Source organism: Macrobrachium nipponense, chromosome 9 (genome assembly GCF_015104395.2).
Source record: "Macrobrachium nipponense isolate FS-2020 chromosome 9, ASM1510439v2, whole genome shotgun sequence".
Taxonomy (NCBI): domain Eukaryota; kingdom Metazoa; phylum Arthropoda; class Malacostraca; order Decapoda; family Palaemonidae; genus Macrobrachium; species Macrobrachium nipponense.
Genome location: NC_061110.1, coordinates 29510683 through 29528881, shown reverse-complemented (window position 1 = coordinate 29528881; position 18199 = coordinate 29510683).

Below are 18199 nucleotides of genomic sequence, written 5' to 3'. Positions count from 1 at the left end.
GGGAAAGGAGATAATTATCAGTTCGGAAACAGATCCCAAAAGAGAGGAAATCGAGGACTGAAAAAATCTTCATCGGGGTTATCATACAAAACTGTATCTGCTGACAATTCAAAACAACAGACAGGCATCAACAGAGCTGCACTGTTGTAACAAATACTTCACACCAATTTTGCGCCTAAACTACAGTAAAACATGTTATAAACACGATGAAACCTTATTGCATACATATCACGTACAAATCAAATACAATCCATCGAGTTATATTCAACTTTTAATGAACCTTACCGGAGCTTCAAACGATTATCCAGTATTGTCCAAAGATCAGTTCTTGACTTATGGTCGCTGACATATTTCTAACCTGCTTGTGGCATGAATGTGATAAGTTGCACATTTATGTCTGCGACAAGTCATCGACTTCTCAGTGATCCTATCCAGTGCTTCTTACGATTATCCAATATCGGTCAATGGTTTGTTTTCCACTTACGGTTATCGATCTATTTCCAACCTGTTTGTGATATGTATGTGATAAGTTGCAGATGTATGTTTGCGACATGTTTTATTGTAATAAGGAAGCATTCTCACAAGGTTAGCCATAAAAAGACAAAATGACTACGAGAAAGACTTGAATAAGAAGTTAAATGATAAATGTTACTGGATTCAATAACACACTAACCAACTAGAGTAAGAATACATTATAGCATTTAAATGCCTCGATGAATAACAGAAACCAGACTTATCAAACTCAGCATCCTGAGGAGTTTGAACTTGAGCCTTCCAAGAATCCTCAATACCTTTCAAGGACACAACACTTGCCGTTCGACATGAAATGGAGCCCATACTGATTTGGAAAAGAAAAAGCATTCTTTATAAAATATCATAGTGTGTGTGGGTGTGTGTGAGAGAGAGAGAGAGAAACTTCCTTATCTCCTGTCAGTCTCAAGGGAAGAAGCATCACCTGACAGTTTAAGTAAACGCAAGTCCTTAGTATCTTTTTCAGGGTCTCACATCCTGCCTTACGTGGATACTGAACCTTTGTTCCATCACAGTCGCCAGTGTTCACTGAACTTCCAAGCCTCGAACAGAGAGAGGGAACACACCAAAGGGAACTAACTTATAGTCCCTAGGATTACGAGGGACATGTGCTAACCCTGTTATTGGACGACCAGGTCAGATGGAGAAAGATTCAATGCCTCTCTCTCTCTCTCTCCTCTCTCTCTCTCTCTCTCCAGAATAATGGCTTCTCGTTTAACGTGTAAATGGGTTATATAATTTCATAAATTACGTGGCCTAAGAACATCCAGAGTCAACAGGAAGCATCATAAGTCTCTTTATTTTCACGTTCAAATGTCCCTAAACAGCCTACAAATGCTGTTATCAAAACTATTATATCGGAAAAATTATAGTAAAAAATAAAAAAAAAAATAAAAAAAGAGGAAACTGGCAGCTGTATATAAACAGGACAAATAGGAGTAAACACAGACGTGCCATCTTCATACGAAACTCAACTCGCACCAAATCCAGGCTGGGTCGATCTCTCATTTGGACTTTTAATCACCACTCCACACACTTCTTTTTTTCCTCTCTCACAACTTTATCCTTCACAGTCATCACCCCTATTCATCATTCCGTCATCCTGTTCATCATGCTAAGTATGAACCATCTAAAATTGGACGCTGACATCCAGGAGAGAGAGAGAGAGAGAGAGAGAGAGAGAGAGAGAGAGAGAGAGAGAGAGAGAGAGAGAGAGAGAGAGAGAGAGAGAGAGAACAAAGCCATCGAATCCTCCTCCATCTGACTCTCTCATAACAGCGTTAGAACTTGTCCCTCCTAATCCCAGGGACTATCAAGTGATGTTTCTTCATTTAAGTGTGAAATGAGGGAAAGGAGTCTCCCTCACTCTCTCTCTCCTTTTCAGTCCCCAACAATATCACCTTTCTTTTTATATATCTTTGTCCATCTTTAATTACTTTAATCCCACACTCAGCATGTCTTTTAACAAACCTAATATGAATCATTCACCGTCATAAAAATGACATTTGCAGCAATTCTTTTCAAAGCTAATATTGAGGAATAGATTAATAAAAAAGAAGTGGAAAAAAAAGAATTAATAACAGGATAATCCCTTACTGAAGAGAATCCAATTCTATTCCTAAGACACAAAAAATGCCTTTAATTTTCTTCCTTGAAAGCCGAGATGAACCTTCCAAAGACCTTTCTGAAGACCTCATTCTCTCTAAGATTTAAAAACATTTGTAAGTTGGAACGACGCTGCTCTCGCTCGGCAATTTCATTTGAATCATCTGAACTTTCTCTTTCATGGAACTATCTTTTTTTATGGAGGGACATTACCGGATGCAATTCGGCGGTTATATATATATATATATATATATATATATATATATATATCTATATATATATATATATATATATATATAATTTACGTTTTTTGATCGCATCGTCTCCCCAGTATTAATGAATTAATTATTTGCTAGAAGAGCAACCCTTTTTTTACTCCTAACATTCGTCCTCAGTCAACTCCAGATACTTTAGAGGGCAGACGTGCTCACCTCTGACTTGTTGTCAGCCCTTTTGTTTGTCATTGCTGGTTGGAACCCTCATCAGACATCACGCTATATGTGCAAGCCACTAAGGACGTCTCGAAAGTGCAAATTCCAACCAGCCCTATTTCTCCAAGACGAATCTTGCTATTTCCATTTTCAAATTTCCCTTTTCTTACTCCTCTAATAAACGTCCTTTGTCCACCATCGTAGCACGTGCCACCCCTGTGACCTGTCCAAGATTAAGTCTTCATTGAGCATTTCATTTAAGCACTAGAGTTCCTCCCCATATGTCTGATTAAAGATAAACACTCTCCATAGTGCATTAGCTGTAATATTGTCCAAGAAGTCTTTATTTTATGTTGTGTGTAATTTGGGAATTCATTTACAGATTGACCCTGCTGAGTCTGTGCTCCTCTCCTTGCAAGCGCTTGTATTACCTGAAACCAGAATTTTGGAAACCAACTTTGCAGTAGATGTTGAATTTGGCAATTTTTTTCCATATTGTAAATGATAAGTGTGTTCCCGACCGCACACGGTGCTCTGCCCACGTGGCCTATATGTCTTGCCTTTATCTCAGGCCATTCAATGTTTTCTTGTAAATAAATGTAAATTAGATTAATCAGCCGAGTTTCCATGGCAACCTTGACCACCCCTTTACAGTTATCGCAAGGTAAGTCATAAGCGCTCCATGTTTTTTTCCTTTTCCCTTTACGTTTTTTGGACAAGCCGGTCCCAAAACGTAAAAGTGTCGACCCTAGCCAAGGATTCGAACCAGGAGCTGTTTAAAAGTGTAAATCGCGTTAACCCCTTAAAAACGTAAACTGTAAATGATTTTTTACAAGACATAAATCGCAAAAAGGCATTCGTAAATGCACAAGGAGACACGCACGACTCACAAACGGTAAGGTTATCATTATTATTATTCTTATTATAACCATTATCACTTTAAGGTACGTTAAGTAATTATTTTAGAAGTGTTTAAGATAAGACGTGTTTATTTCAGTTAGAAATATTGTGTGACGGCGAGCCGCGAGAGCGCCAAAGAGCTTTATTTCAGCGGCGTGGAAATATTCGCCCACGAATTCTGTGTTAGCCGGTTCAGTGTGAGGAGACACATGAGTGTATGTTAGATCCAGAAAGTGCTAGTTAGAACTAGGAAATGCTTTGCCAGGATTTCATTGCATGTATTAGCAAGACTAGCTAGTTAAGAGGGTTTTCTACTAATAGTTACGGCAAAAGAAGTGTACAATTCTTTCGTTTGTGAATGTTAGGGGAATTCGTTTTAACTTAGCTCACATTCCACGTGTTGGTAGCCGCAGCGCTCGCATAGCTTTCCAGCGTGTGAGCGGACTCACAGTGGAAAGCCATCTCTCGTTCTCAAGGCAAGCAATTCACCACTTAAGCTTTATCGCAATGATTCAAGTCAAATAACGTATATCTTGATGTTTTAACACAAATAATATCAATCTTCATACTAGCATCTATCATTCTGTCAGAAAACTTAATGTTGTTTTGCTTTTAATAACAAATTAGGATTTTGTTGTTGTAAATCGTGCGCTCTTTTTACAGCGACCGATCAGCTGTTAGCCATCACATGTAGAAGCCATGCTCTGCTCAATCCCCCCACGTTTCATTTAGCATCAGTCACTCGCACGCTGAGCAAAAGTTTTCATTTCACTTCTCCCTTCACTTAACGTAACCTTTTTCATTTACAAATGTTTGCTAACATCTTAAAATCCTTACCGCCATTTCACTTGTCATAGGGAGCTAGGTACCTTACGTTAAGTAAATTAACGCAAATCTTAAAGTAAATTACATTAAAAGAATTATTAACGTAAACGCATTGTAAATCACTTATATTATAGTGCAAGCCGCTACCAGTAACGTAAAAATCGTTCATCGCTAGAGAAAATATTTTTTCAATTATATATCTTTGTACGATCGCATAATCGATCACCTGAAAGTTGTGTAAACAATCATACTCTCTCTCTCTCTCTCTCTCTCTCTCTCTCGTCTCTCTCTCTCCGGGCGAGATCCTTCGTCTCTCGTCTCATCTCTCTCTCTCTCTCTCTCTCTCTCTCTCTCTATGGGAATCCAATACAACTGTTCATCAGATTAATTTTATGAAATTTAGACGTCAAACCAATCACTGGAGGGCACGTTCTGCCAAGAGCGAAACGAGGGAGTTGGAGTGGTTGGACAGCAAAATCATGAGCTCCAGAAACTATATGAGATGAAGAATAAGAGTCTAAAAATGGAATTGGGTCAGATAATCCAACCATTGCATTAAGAAGAGTTAGAGAGGCTAGACAGCAATTGAAGAGAGGAGGTGAAAACGTAGGTAAAGTAAAAGCCCATTAAGTGGGCGCAGCCGGGGTCCTGAGGGACGCCGCAAACACGAGACTGCAACTTTCTCCATAGTACACTTACGAAGCTTCAACTGTCCAAACGGAGAAATAAAACGAATATTCAGTCCAATCTGAAGCGAAGCAGGTTTAAAACCTATCAATTAGCAAGAGAGGCCTCATCCTTACAGACAATTAGTAGGACTTATTAAAGAGACTCGGACTAAACACTCCCATTAATGGAGTGTTTAGACGTCGCATACACATATACTGTGTTAAATTCAACACAGTAATGGACACTGATGCCAGTTATATCCCGGATAAACACGAATGAGTGCTTGATAAGCATTCGCTTGATGTAAAAATAATGTTCTACATTACACCGTTCCATTTATACATTATAAATATTAGCTTAACACAAGCGCAGTGTCCATTTACAATGAGGGAACTGTCATTTACAGACGATGAAAAAATATAATTCTTATTAATGAATATTTAAGAGGAAATAAAATTAAGTAGAAAAACAGAAAAGGGCCGTGATTCCAAATGTTAAAGACTGCTTCAGGAGCAAGAGCCCGTGCTGGCAAGCCTGTTTTATTATATAAAAAGGAGTTTAAAATATTCATTATGAGTTTCCAGATATGCACACGAATCCTTTACTTTACAAATTGTTATCACGAACCAGTTGGGATCTAAAAAATCTTGTGGGTTTGTGCTCTTGACCCTCAGGAGAGAGAGAGAGAGAGAGAGAGAGAGAGAGAGAGAGAGAGGAGAGAGAGAGAGAGAGAGAGAGAGAGAGAATCATATCAGAATCTATCAATCAGAATTAAAATAAAAGAAAAAAAAGTAAAAAAGGAAAGGAGACGGCAGCATAATTTTTAAAAGGATAAAAAAAATAAGAATGATAAAAGCAGCCGAGTCAACTTAAATCAGATGAGTCCTTTTATTTTCGGTTCCTTTTGATCGGGATTTTTGGGGCAGCGGCACAGGACAGGAGTCGGTCCTCCTATAATAAGAGAGGATCACGTTTAGTTTCAGTTTTTTCCGCTCGATTTTTAAACATTTTTATTCCCTTTTCTATTTTTAAGGACGTGATACCATCCCCATCACACCCCCCCCCCTCTCTCTCTCTCTCCCTCTCTTTAACGAGTTTATAATGACCATTCAAAGAAGAAGCCATCACTTTTCTTATTATGGTTTATCACAGAAGCCTTCATACAAGATTGGTTCACCCAATGAAATATGGAAGAAGTATCGGGTCATAATTTCTAGTTTTTTAAATGAGTTTTATAACATAAATCCATACAATGCTACGACAGGGCAACTTTTCTCTCTCTCTCTGTCCGGCCACCAAAACAAACAAGACCAACAACGCTCCTGACATTTGCGCATTTATGTGCTACCCAGATAGCATTTTGATATTCGTGAATCTCCCTGACCTGAGTGAAGTGTTGTGCAATCTGATTTGAGTGCTGCTTATTATTTTAACTATGTAGACTCAGTAATATTTTAACTGGAAAGTATTTTCCTGGAATTGGGGACTCCTGCTCAATTTTTCTATTTTCTGCGCATGCGTAGTAAGAGTATTATGACGTATTGCTGACGTCATTACTCACTACAAAGAATATTGCCAATCGGAAGACGTACGAAAAGTTCTGTAACACTACAGATTCCCAGTAGAATTCTGACACTATAATGTCCTCTTCAAATAAACAGGTGTCTTTAAACAATCCCACTTGGGAGTTCCTCCACTCAAACTATAGGAAAGCGGAGTTACGGAAGTACTGTCGTGAGATCGGTATCACAAAGGTTTGGGTCACAAAAGAAAAATTGATCGATATGATAATGGAAAAACACCAGTCTTCTCGACCGATCAATTCTGAAAACAACGACTCAAACCATGAAATAACACCAAGAGATGCTGCGAAGGGCGTCGAGGAACTTAAAGAGAGACTAAATATTCGAGACCTTGAAATTGACGAATTAAATGAGCTTCTTAAAGCTGCTCATGTCACGATCAATAAACTGAACGATCGCCTCTCATCGCTAGAAGAGAAGGTGGAGCAATTTCAGAAAGCAGCTGCAAATCATCAGGCACCAGATGCATTTCATGGACCTACCTGTTCTCCAACTGAGGGAACCCTTCTTTTGGGAGATACTAACCTTACTGCGATTCGAACGTCTGATTTGAAAACTGAATGCTCAGTCCGAACCATAAAGGAAGCAAACATCGACCTCATCAAATGCTGGATTTCGGAAAAACTTCAGTGGGCCCCAAAATACTGCATTCTTTACTGCGGTCTTCAAGATATACTGGATAAAAATCAGCTAGAAGATATTTTTGATAGACTTGGTTCTCTTGTTGCGAGTCTGAAGCAGATAAACGAGGACATGGTCATTCACATATGTGAACTCGCACCGGTACTGAGAGTCCAAGAGTTTGATGAAATTATAAACAACTTCAACAATCAACTTGCAGCTTGGAGTGAAAAAAAAATGGGATATCGGTGATCAAAACAAATTTACAATTTAGACTTGGAACAGGTGAAATTGATCAAATGTGCCTGCATGTCAACAGTGGGAGCCAAGGAAATTTCCTCAACAGGCTAGGGGTCATCAGATTGCTAAATATCATCTCTAAAAAATGTCCCTTCTTCAAACTAAATGACAATTGGGACACTATTACGCGTCAAGAAGTTATTGCCCCATTTTCTGAAAGCTCTCAAGGTGTTGCAAACAACAGAGGATACTCCCAAACACACATGGAAGGAAGCAGAGCGCCGAGATTCAGAAATACGGACTTGAGTTACCAAAATACCATGAAAAATTATCAGGATTATCCACGAAGACATTTTACAGCACAACGAGGTGGAAGTGGAAGAAGAAATGGCCAATTTTCTATTGAGGGTGATCATCATGGCCGTCACAGCTCTTCTTCGGGTGAGGCGTGGCGAAGAAACTCTGCTACTAATTTTGCCGGTTATAAATACGGGCAAACTCAGACAGGTGAAGCAGTAAATCTATCGCGGCGTCGCCCTTGTTATAACTGCGGTGAACTCGGTCATGCTCTTTTTCAATGCCAGTTTTATCGTAGGATTAGATGTGACAGGTGTAAGGGGTATGGGCACAAAACAAGATTATGTCAAGATAGGGAATAGCAATTACTTCCTCCCTGTCATGACACTCGAACAGATCGACTTACCGTTCAGCATATAAACGCACAATCCCTCTTAGGTAATTTTGAAGATGTCGAATTCTTAACAAATAACAGGAATGTAGATATCAAGTGTATAAGTGAATCGTGGCTTTTACCTGAAATACATAGCAATTTCATAGAAATCCCCGAGTTCTCTATCTATCGTAGTGATGGGGGGAGAGGTGGGGGAGTGTGTATCTATGTTAGACGCCATTTTAGGGTGAAGCTACTGACACCTGAACTCGTGAGACCACGGCATATCGAGGATCTTTGGATGTCGGTTCAATATAATAAATTTCCGTCCTTTATCATAGGCTGTGTATACCGTCATCCCCATGCCCTAAACGATAGCTATGATTATCTTTATGATGTGTTTGGATCCATGTGCTTGAGAAACAAACCTCTCTTAATTCTAGGTGACTTCAATGATAACCTCCTCTCCCCAAATAATAGAATGGGCAACATTATTAAAACCCTCCACTTAAGCCAATTGACAACAAAACCAACTCGTATTACAACGACCTCCTCAACTCTCTTGGATCTAATTATTACCAATAGACCTAATTTCGTTGTACATTCTGATGTCTTGCCTTGCTCAGTTGGTGATCATGAACTTTTAACTACAAATATAAAAGCGCCCTCCAACTGTTAAGACATTTCGTTGTCTCAAGAATTATTCGCAGAATTACCTCTGTGAACTTCTCTTAAATAACTGCTGTTCTTTAAATACAATTTTATTTACTGATGATGTACACTATCAGGTCCATATTTTTAACGATACTTTTGTGAAATGTTTGGATGCCTGTGCTCCTTTTATTACGAAGGTAATGAGACACCCGCCTGCTCCTTGGGTCGACACCGAAATTAAAGATGCAATGAGATCTAGAGACAATATACTAAAGGAACTTAAAATAAATAGACAAGACCTAAATGTTGAAAGTCGTTACAAAAGGGAAAAGAAACATGTTAAGACAATGCTGTCTAATAAGAAGAAAAACTATTATAAGGAAGAATTCTCCAAGTGTAAGGGTAATATGAGGGGAACATGGAATGTCATCAATAAAATAATACCTCCGAACAAAAAGTCTCCTCCTGGGGGATCACTTGAAACCACAGACATTGATGCTCAGAAGAGAGCAGATGATTTTAATCAATATTTTGCCAATATAGGAAGGGAAACGTACGCCAGATCACAAGAAAATATCTGCAATAACAATCAACTCCATTATGATCAGCCCTCTACATCATTATTTACAGTAAATAAATTCCGACCTCAGCCAGTTGATATGGACACTCTGATTCTTGTGATAAAACATCTGAAACCCAAAAACTCTTGTGGTTCTGACGGAATTCCGTTTCGATTTTTGATTGACTCTCTGCCTGTTACAATATTCTACATTCTTGTTATTGTCAACACCTCAATTGTTACAGGTAACTATCCTGACCTTTGGAAACATCCTTACGTAGTTCTCGTTTACACAAGTGGAGACACTGAAAACGTTGGAAATTATAGACCAATATCTCTGTTGCCTGTCATCTCAAAAATACTCGAGAAAATAATTGCCATTCAACTGATGTCTTATCTTGACTCAAATAATTTACTAGTTAACGAGCAACATGCTTTTAGACCCAATCTTTCAACAGAAACTGCGCTACTTACAGTTACCAATAAAATATATGAAAATATAGAAAATAAGAAATTATCTCTCCTGTTATTATTGGATCTATCCAAAGCGTTTGACAGCGTTAATCATCAGATTCTAATAAATAAATTAGCTAAAGTCAATGTCGACTCTTTTTGGTTCGAAAGTTATGTGAGCAATCGCTTCCAATCTGTTCGTGTTGATTCAATTCTATCCTCTCCTGAGGAGATATCTTTTGGTGTACCCCAGGGGTCGATTATGGGCCCATTGCTGTTTTTGATCTATATCAATGATCTACCACAACATATACGGGATGGACTTCTTGTTATTTATGCTGACGATACACAGATTTTGCTGACTGGAGACTCGAAAAAGCTCGATGATTTGATAAAGAGAGCCGAAAATATATTGACTATTGCAAAATATTATTTTAACAGTAACGGCCTATTACTTAACGAAGGCAAGACCCACGTCATTTTCTTTGGATCAAGACAGTATATCTCTCGCATCCCGGAGAACACGAACATAAAATTCAGTAATGTGACACTTGTTCCGTCACACACAGTTAAAAATCTGGGCGTTTTCATGGATTGTAGCATGACTTTTAATGCACATATTGACGAACTACGCAAAAAGGGAACTGGCATCCTGTTATATCTTAACAGAGTGAGTGATAGATTTGAGCCAGACTGTCGAGTCATGGTGGTACAGTCGTTGGTACTGAGTGTCCTGAACTACTGCTTGCGGGTCTGGGGTTCGACCAATAAAACCCAGTTGGAAAGGGTCAAGAAAATACAAAATTTTGCCGCAGAGGTCGCCGTTGGAGGTGCCCGAAAACATGACCATGTTACTCCAATATTTGAAAAACTGAATTGGCTACGAATGGAGCAGAAGTACTTTTACGATATATGCCTCTTGATTTACAAAATCAGGAATAAACTTCTGCCAGAATGGTTCTTTTCCTTGCCAACGGTAGGCCAGAGTCGTAGTGAGAACATTAACACGAGGCACCAGGATCACTTATCTGTTCCGAGAACTTTCACCGATACGGGAGCGAGGCATCTAGGTGTGTGTGGTCCCGTGTTCTGGAACCGTCTGCCTGCTGATATCAAGCAGCGCGAAACCATATCTTCTTTTAAATCTCATTTGATTGCACACTTACTCCAAAAATGAGAAACTCTTCATTTTTAACCTTAGGTTCTCATCACTGTCATAAGTTTTAGGAGCTTTAGAAGTATTCTCTTCTATACCGAATAAAGGTTGTGAAATTTTATCTTTGGTTGTAAACTCTGTTTACTTTATCTTTTATGAGAATTAGCTAATTTATTATTTTACTGATTTGAAGGTTTTCACTCGATTGTTTTTAAGGATCGTATTCATTTTACGCCTATATCATTATATGTTGTTTATTTTACTGCATTTCTGTTGCATAGAGTCGAAAATTTTTATTGCATTTCCGTTTTTATTGATATCAGAGATATTGTATTGCAATATGCCACCTGTACACTAGTTGCAAGTCCTGTGATAATGAGTACTGTTTATTATGTAAAAACTCTTTATAAAACTATGAATAGACCTGTGTTACTCAAGAAAGAGTAAAATTATGTAATAGCCATTTTTAATGGAATAAAGAATTTGACTTTGACTTTGACTTTGACTTTGACTCTCTCTCTCTCTCCAGGAAGTTCATCCACGCCTCTCAATATCAACTATGAATTCACCTTTCATTTGTTAAACGAGCGACTGGCTTTAAAAATATATACATAAATAAATAATAAAAAATAATCTATAAAAACTGACTAAATAAATATGCGAAAAATGAGTAAATAATTAAATGAATGAATAAATGAATAAATCAGAAAGCAAGCAGTTCCCTATACATCTCAATCATAATATTTCAGTATCGATAGTCTCATATCTCTACGGCCTCTGACTACAGAGAGAGAGAGAGAGAGAGAGAGAGAGAGAGAGAGAGAGAGAGAGAGAGAGAATTCCATTTCTACCTCTTTATGGCTTCTAAGCATCAGTATATTAGGCTTCAACGAAGTTCTATAATAAAGTCTCATTTTGGCACCTAAAATATCGCACAGGCCTACTAGAGCGGCAGCCCGGACCATTGAGATACAACGAACGAGATACCTACTGTAACCCCTACTGGTATTTAGGAGTAGACTTGTAAACTGTGAAACTGACCGTCTGCCGAAAATATATGGGTGGCTTACTTAACAAGCATCACTAATCGCTTGTTAGATTTTGGGTCTAGATCCAACATATGAGATACCCGATGAAACTAATATATAATATATCTGCAGACTCTGCTGATTATGGAATGACCAGTGACAGACATTTTGGAGGGTGGGTTCCCCCTGACAGACGCACTGAAAAGGCGGGGTTAATTGGATCTAGATCCAACTTAGGAAATACAGAGTAAAATTTACACTACAATAGCACTGCACATCCTAGAATACTGTGGTGGTAATGACAAGACATTTTAGTGGGTGGTTACCCCCTGACAGACACCCCAAAACGAGTGGGTAGGGGGAGACAGGATCTGCATCCAACATTGGGGATACCAATTAAAATGTATACTACAATTGCACTGTACATCCTAGAATGCTGTGGTAGTAATGACAGACATTTTAGTAGGTGGTTACCCCCTGACAGACACCTCACAACGAGTGGGGAGGGGGAGGGGGAGACAGGATCTGCATCCAACATTGAGATACCTAGTAAAATTTGTACTACAATAGTACTGCACATCCTAGAGTCCTGCGGTGGTAATGACAGACATTTTAGTTGGTAGTTACCCACTGACACACAGCCCACAACGGGTGGGGGGAGGGGGAAGGGGTAGGGGAGGGGGAGACAGGACCTGCATCCAACATCGAAGATACTAAGTAAAATTTGTACTACAATAGCACAGCATATCCTAGAGTACTGCATTGGTAATGACAGACATGTTAGTGGGTGGTTACCCCCTGACAGACACAACGAGTGTGAGACAGGACCTGTATCCCACATTGGAGATACCAGGTAAAATTTGTACTACAAAAGCACTGCAAATCCTAGAATGCTGTGATGGTAATGCCAGACATTTTAGTGGATGGTTACCCCTTCACAGACATAACCTGCGATTGGAAGGGAGAGATGGGACATCTTGAAACGATTCAAAATCTATCATAGGCAATATTAATATTAGAAATATGGTAATTATCTTAAATTCGTGAGCCAGATAAAATGTAAAAGACAAAAAATTCAAGAAATATTGTGATGTTTCAGGATAAGAATTACTGCCAGAATTATTTTTGAAAATTCCTATTGAAGTATGGAATATTTCACTTCATTAATTCCATGACATCTATATGAAAACTATGTATGAGACTTACTAGTCCTGGTCTACTTTCTATAGTTTCACACACACAAACATTATATATAATATATTATTATATATATATATATAATATATATATATATATCTATATATATATAATATATATAAATATATATATATATTATTATTATATATTGCTACTTTCAAAATGCATATATCTCCTCTGTGACTGAATAAAATGTTATGTAGAATTGAGCAACATTTTTTCAGATTCCTAGATAGCTTAGAGATAGGATGTTTTAAATGTGTGTTCAGATTTTGCATAACATATTGTAAAAGAATATATATATATATATAACTTAGAATGTAGAAAAAGAGAGATTTTCTTTGTCCATTCGAAACTACATTTGTTTCCCTATTATGTCAGCACTGTGAGATTAGAGGAACTCCGAGATCTCAGTTTCCTTTCCTAATCTGTCAACATGTTTGATAAGCGAGCTCGAGACTTCATGGTGTTTTGGGAATCTGTCATCAAGTAAGATAAGGGCTTCTGCTTCGGTCGATCGAGTTGAGTACGTGTCTTTTTTTAACAGAATCGTTTCATACGCGTATGTCTTTGTTAAAGCCACGTGCAGATTACGCATTTTGTATGTAAAGTTGTGTAAGATTTTGAAGCTTCTGGAAGCATTATTGCCAAAAACGTTTTTGTGACATTCACTGTCCAGTTTCCGTAAGGAAGAGAATTTCACTCGGGCTTAGATACTCGAGGCGTTCAGATCTCTCTCTCTCTCTCTCTCATCACATAGCACTTTTGATTTTAAAAGTAACGTAACGGTTTCGTACTTAATTGAATGGTCACTTGTCATTTGTAAATTTCAGATTTGATATTTCTTAGAGTTTATTTAGTATTATTTAGTGATTTTTTGTGGAATCTGAACAAACATTGTTTCGTAACGGTGCCTAGTTTTGTAAAATTGTGAAACAAGCCTGCAGCAAAGAAAGAAGTTGGTATACCAAAAAGGTAAAGTTTGTTATATTTTTTATTAGTTGCAACTAATAACGGATAGGAACAGTGGTTAACTAATAACGGATATGAACAGTGGTTAACTAATAACTAATAACAGATGGTTACGAAGGTTTGGTAAAAACTGATAATTACAATGTTTTGAGTGAAAAGATTTACACTTTTACACATTTAAAATTTTTGTGTTTTGTGTTTGTTTCATTTTTGTGCATTTGTTAATTTTCTTATTGAAGTGTGCCGTTTTATTTTGATATTGCCCACATTTTTCTGTATTTTCATTTGCATTCACAATTTAAGGGCCGGCCTGCTAATGCCATTCTTTAAGGACAGGACGTTGATATTCATACCATTTAATAAGGTGACTTGGGACATCTCCAAACCGCAAATGATTTTTGCCTCTGACCTTCGGTTTTGTGACGCCAGGGCGATTTATCCCGAAAATAACCATTTTTCAAATTCTATCTCCTCCCTTGATATTTAATATTAAGACCTGGGATTACTACCATATATAGACCTGATGTAGACCTTCAATCGAATGAGTTTTTTGTTTCTAAAAGTCATTTTTTTTGCTAGATATGAATTTTTCATTACGGTAAAAAGATAAACCCTATAAATTAGGAAAACAAAATAAAAAAAAAAGACGAAACAAAAATTGGAAAAAAGGGCTTCATTTGATTGTTCTTTAATGTCTTTCTGAGTTATATACCAAATTCCAATGTTATAGCTTTAAAACTAAGTGAGAAGATAGATTTTGAAGGTCAATAACTATAGTTTTGAGATACGGGCGTTCAAAGTTTTTCTTCGTATTTTTATGACGACAATGTTAATAGATAATGATTATTATGAATGTATATTTCTTTTTTGTGTATTAATAAACCAAAACTATTTTATTTATCATAATTTAATCATAAATGATGATCCCTTTGCTCATATATCGTAGCTTGGGGCAACTCTCTCTCTCTCCTTCACTAACTCGGCTTATTACAGCGAATTTTCTTCTTCTGTATGTTAGCTAGATGTTTTCCTAGTATTTTCCGTTTTGGCATGAGGAAATTCTTGCCGAAACAAAGATAAACAAACGTAAATGCAAGAGAATGTCAAGAGGTGAAATTCTAATTTGTACTCTCTTTTTACAAAAACAATGTCAATAAATCATGATTATTATGAATTGCACATTCCTTTTTGGGTATTAATAAACCAAAACTATGTTATTTATCATAAATTAAGATCCCTTTGCTCAAAGATCGTAGCCTGGGGGACAGTGTGATGTGTGCTTCAGGCAAAACGGGGTGTTTACTTACTACGCAACCCTCCCTCTCTCTCTTCACTAACTACGCTAATATCGCAAATATTATGATATTCTGTAATCATATTAGAGCGAATTTTCTTCCGTCTTTATGTTAGCGAGATGTTTTCCTTGTCTTTTCCTCATTGGCATGATGAAATTCTTGCCGAAACATAGAAAAACATATGTAAAAGCAAGCGAATGTCAGAAAAGAAACTCGAACGTATAAACTACTTGAAGTCTGTGCTCGCACTGAATCATGGCATGGTTGAAGTTTGAACTTGATCATACTCCCCTCTGCGACTCACGGAATCACTACAGATGCCATTTCTCACAATGTCTTTGACAATAATTATCAAAATTTACGATAACAGAAGAAATATTGCATTTTCTTGTATGGATGAATGTTTTAGGCTTATTGAGTTACGTTTACTAATTACCCTGTAACTACGAAAGTAAGAGGAATTTTGACGAAATACTTCGTATACGTATTCCCAATTGCCATATGAAGCTCCATGAATTTTTTCATGACTGCATTTTTCGCCTTATACCCCCATATATAAGGGTTCCGGCCGGCCCCCTTAATTGACTTAGTTATTTTCATTGCTTAATCATTGCAAATTTAATTAAATTTAACACTTGTGAATTAATTTGCATTTACTTAAGAATTCTTTTCAAGTTTTATTATTGTTTAGCATTGTGAATTAATTTCTGATTTTCAATTATTGCCTAAGTAGCACTTTTGAATTTCAATTGAATTAATTTTCTTGAATTTTGTGATAAATTAATTTTGATTTAATTTTACTTAATTTGATTCAAGAATTAATTAAACTTTACTTTGTTTTCAAGTAACAGTAATTTTCCCTGATATTGTGAATTTCGCATATAAATTTTGAGTTTAATAATAATTTTTTGTATTTAAAATTTTTATAAGTGTGTTCATTTTTATACCAGTATATTTGCATTTAATTATATTGATGTTAGGTAGAAACATAGTGGTGATTAATCGGTTTTCCTTCAATTTACTTGACGTGACTCAGAACCAGGGAAGTACTTAGACTTCTGAAGTCAGGGAAATACTTAAACTTTTAAAGTTGTTGATGGAGTGATGCCCTTTGATTAATTTATTTACTTACAAGATTACCTCACACCTGTTTTGATGAACTTAGTCTGATTTTCTGCAATACTGGTAAGTTGTTAAGGGATCTCTGTTGCCTTTAGAGTATTCAGTCGTTTAATACCTGTGATGAGGGTTCAGGTGTCTGGCTTTTGTGAGGTATCAGTTAATGAATGTTAAGTGTAGTAACCAGATACTTGGCACTTCGTAACAATATATATATATATAATATTATATAATAATATATAATATATATATATATATATATATATATATTATATATCTATATATATATATATATATATATATATATATATATATGTATATATATGATATATAATATATATATATATATATATATATATACACACACACACACACACACACACACATATATATATATATGTATATATATATATATATATATATATATATATATATATATATATATATATATATATAGTATTAGCACTATCCTTTGGTGTATAGTTATTACTTCACACAAAGTAGTATTTTATCTAAATGGGGGGAGGGGGTCACAAGTGACAATAGCCACAAGTATGTGTGCTGAGCCATTTTTGAATGATGAAAACAGTCATATGGTGCCACTCTCAATTCCTCTAATAAAAGAAATGTAAGATAAGTATTCTCGTTTTAGTAGCGTCTTTGGTCATTTTCTTTTCTTTTTAAAGAATAGGCCTCTAGTTAGGGCACAGCAGCCATGTCGAGGTTCGTAGCCCACCGTGTCTTACCATCAACTGAATTGTTCTTTAGTTACTGCTGGTTCGTGTGGATGAAATGAAATTTTTATCGGATATGGATTTCGATTGATATTAAGACCAAAGTCCCATCATAAACAGCCGTTTTAACACCCGCACATTCTCAAAGAGATGATGTATCACAACACAAATAATTACTGGAAACGGAAATGTGAATTAATTGTTCAAGATAGGCTAACTACAAAACTTTTTCCTCCATTCTATTCCCCCTCCCGAAGTTGACGACCATACAACTTGGAGCTCCTGACTCCCAAATTAAGTTGGTCTATAAAGCATGTCAATTATCTAATAGTCCACTTATTTTCGGCTGCATCACTCAAATTGATCTGTACGCTATCAAAAAGTATGCGGTACCATATATATTCAGGGAAGAAAATTTAAACTCAAATAAAAATGATACTTACTCACATTGATGTTTAAAGCCAGCTGAGTGTGTTTGTCTCTTAACTTCCCGCCGGCACGTACCACAGGCAGCCTGTGTAATGTTTTCAATACATTCTATCGATGGTGGCTTTGACGACCATTATTCGGCTAAATTTCTCCCTAGTAATATTTTTACTTTAATTGTTCATTATATCTAGTATACAGGCACTAACATCATATTATATCCTCAAGTCTGTTCAATGCCTTTACCATTGCAGATATGATTTATAATGCGTCTCCAACAGTCATAAAAATCGGACAACCGAATGTGCAAATATGTCAGCTGTGTGCAAGGCATAGGGCGTCAATCACTGGAGTAGCGATCTCCCTGCCGAGATTGACTTCGGAAGGCCATATTGAAAGGTCTCGGTTCAGCTCTTAGTACTATATTTTATTGGTATTGTTTTTAAGCTTTATTATTATTATTGTTATTATTATTATTATTATTATTTTTTTTTTTTTTTTGCTCTATCACAGTCCTCCAATTCGACTGGG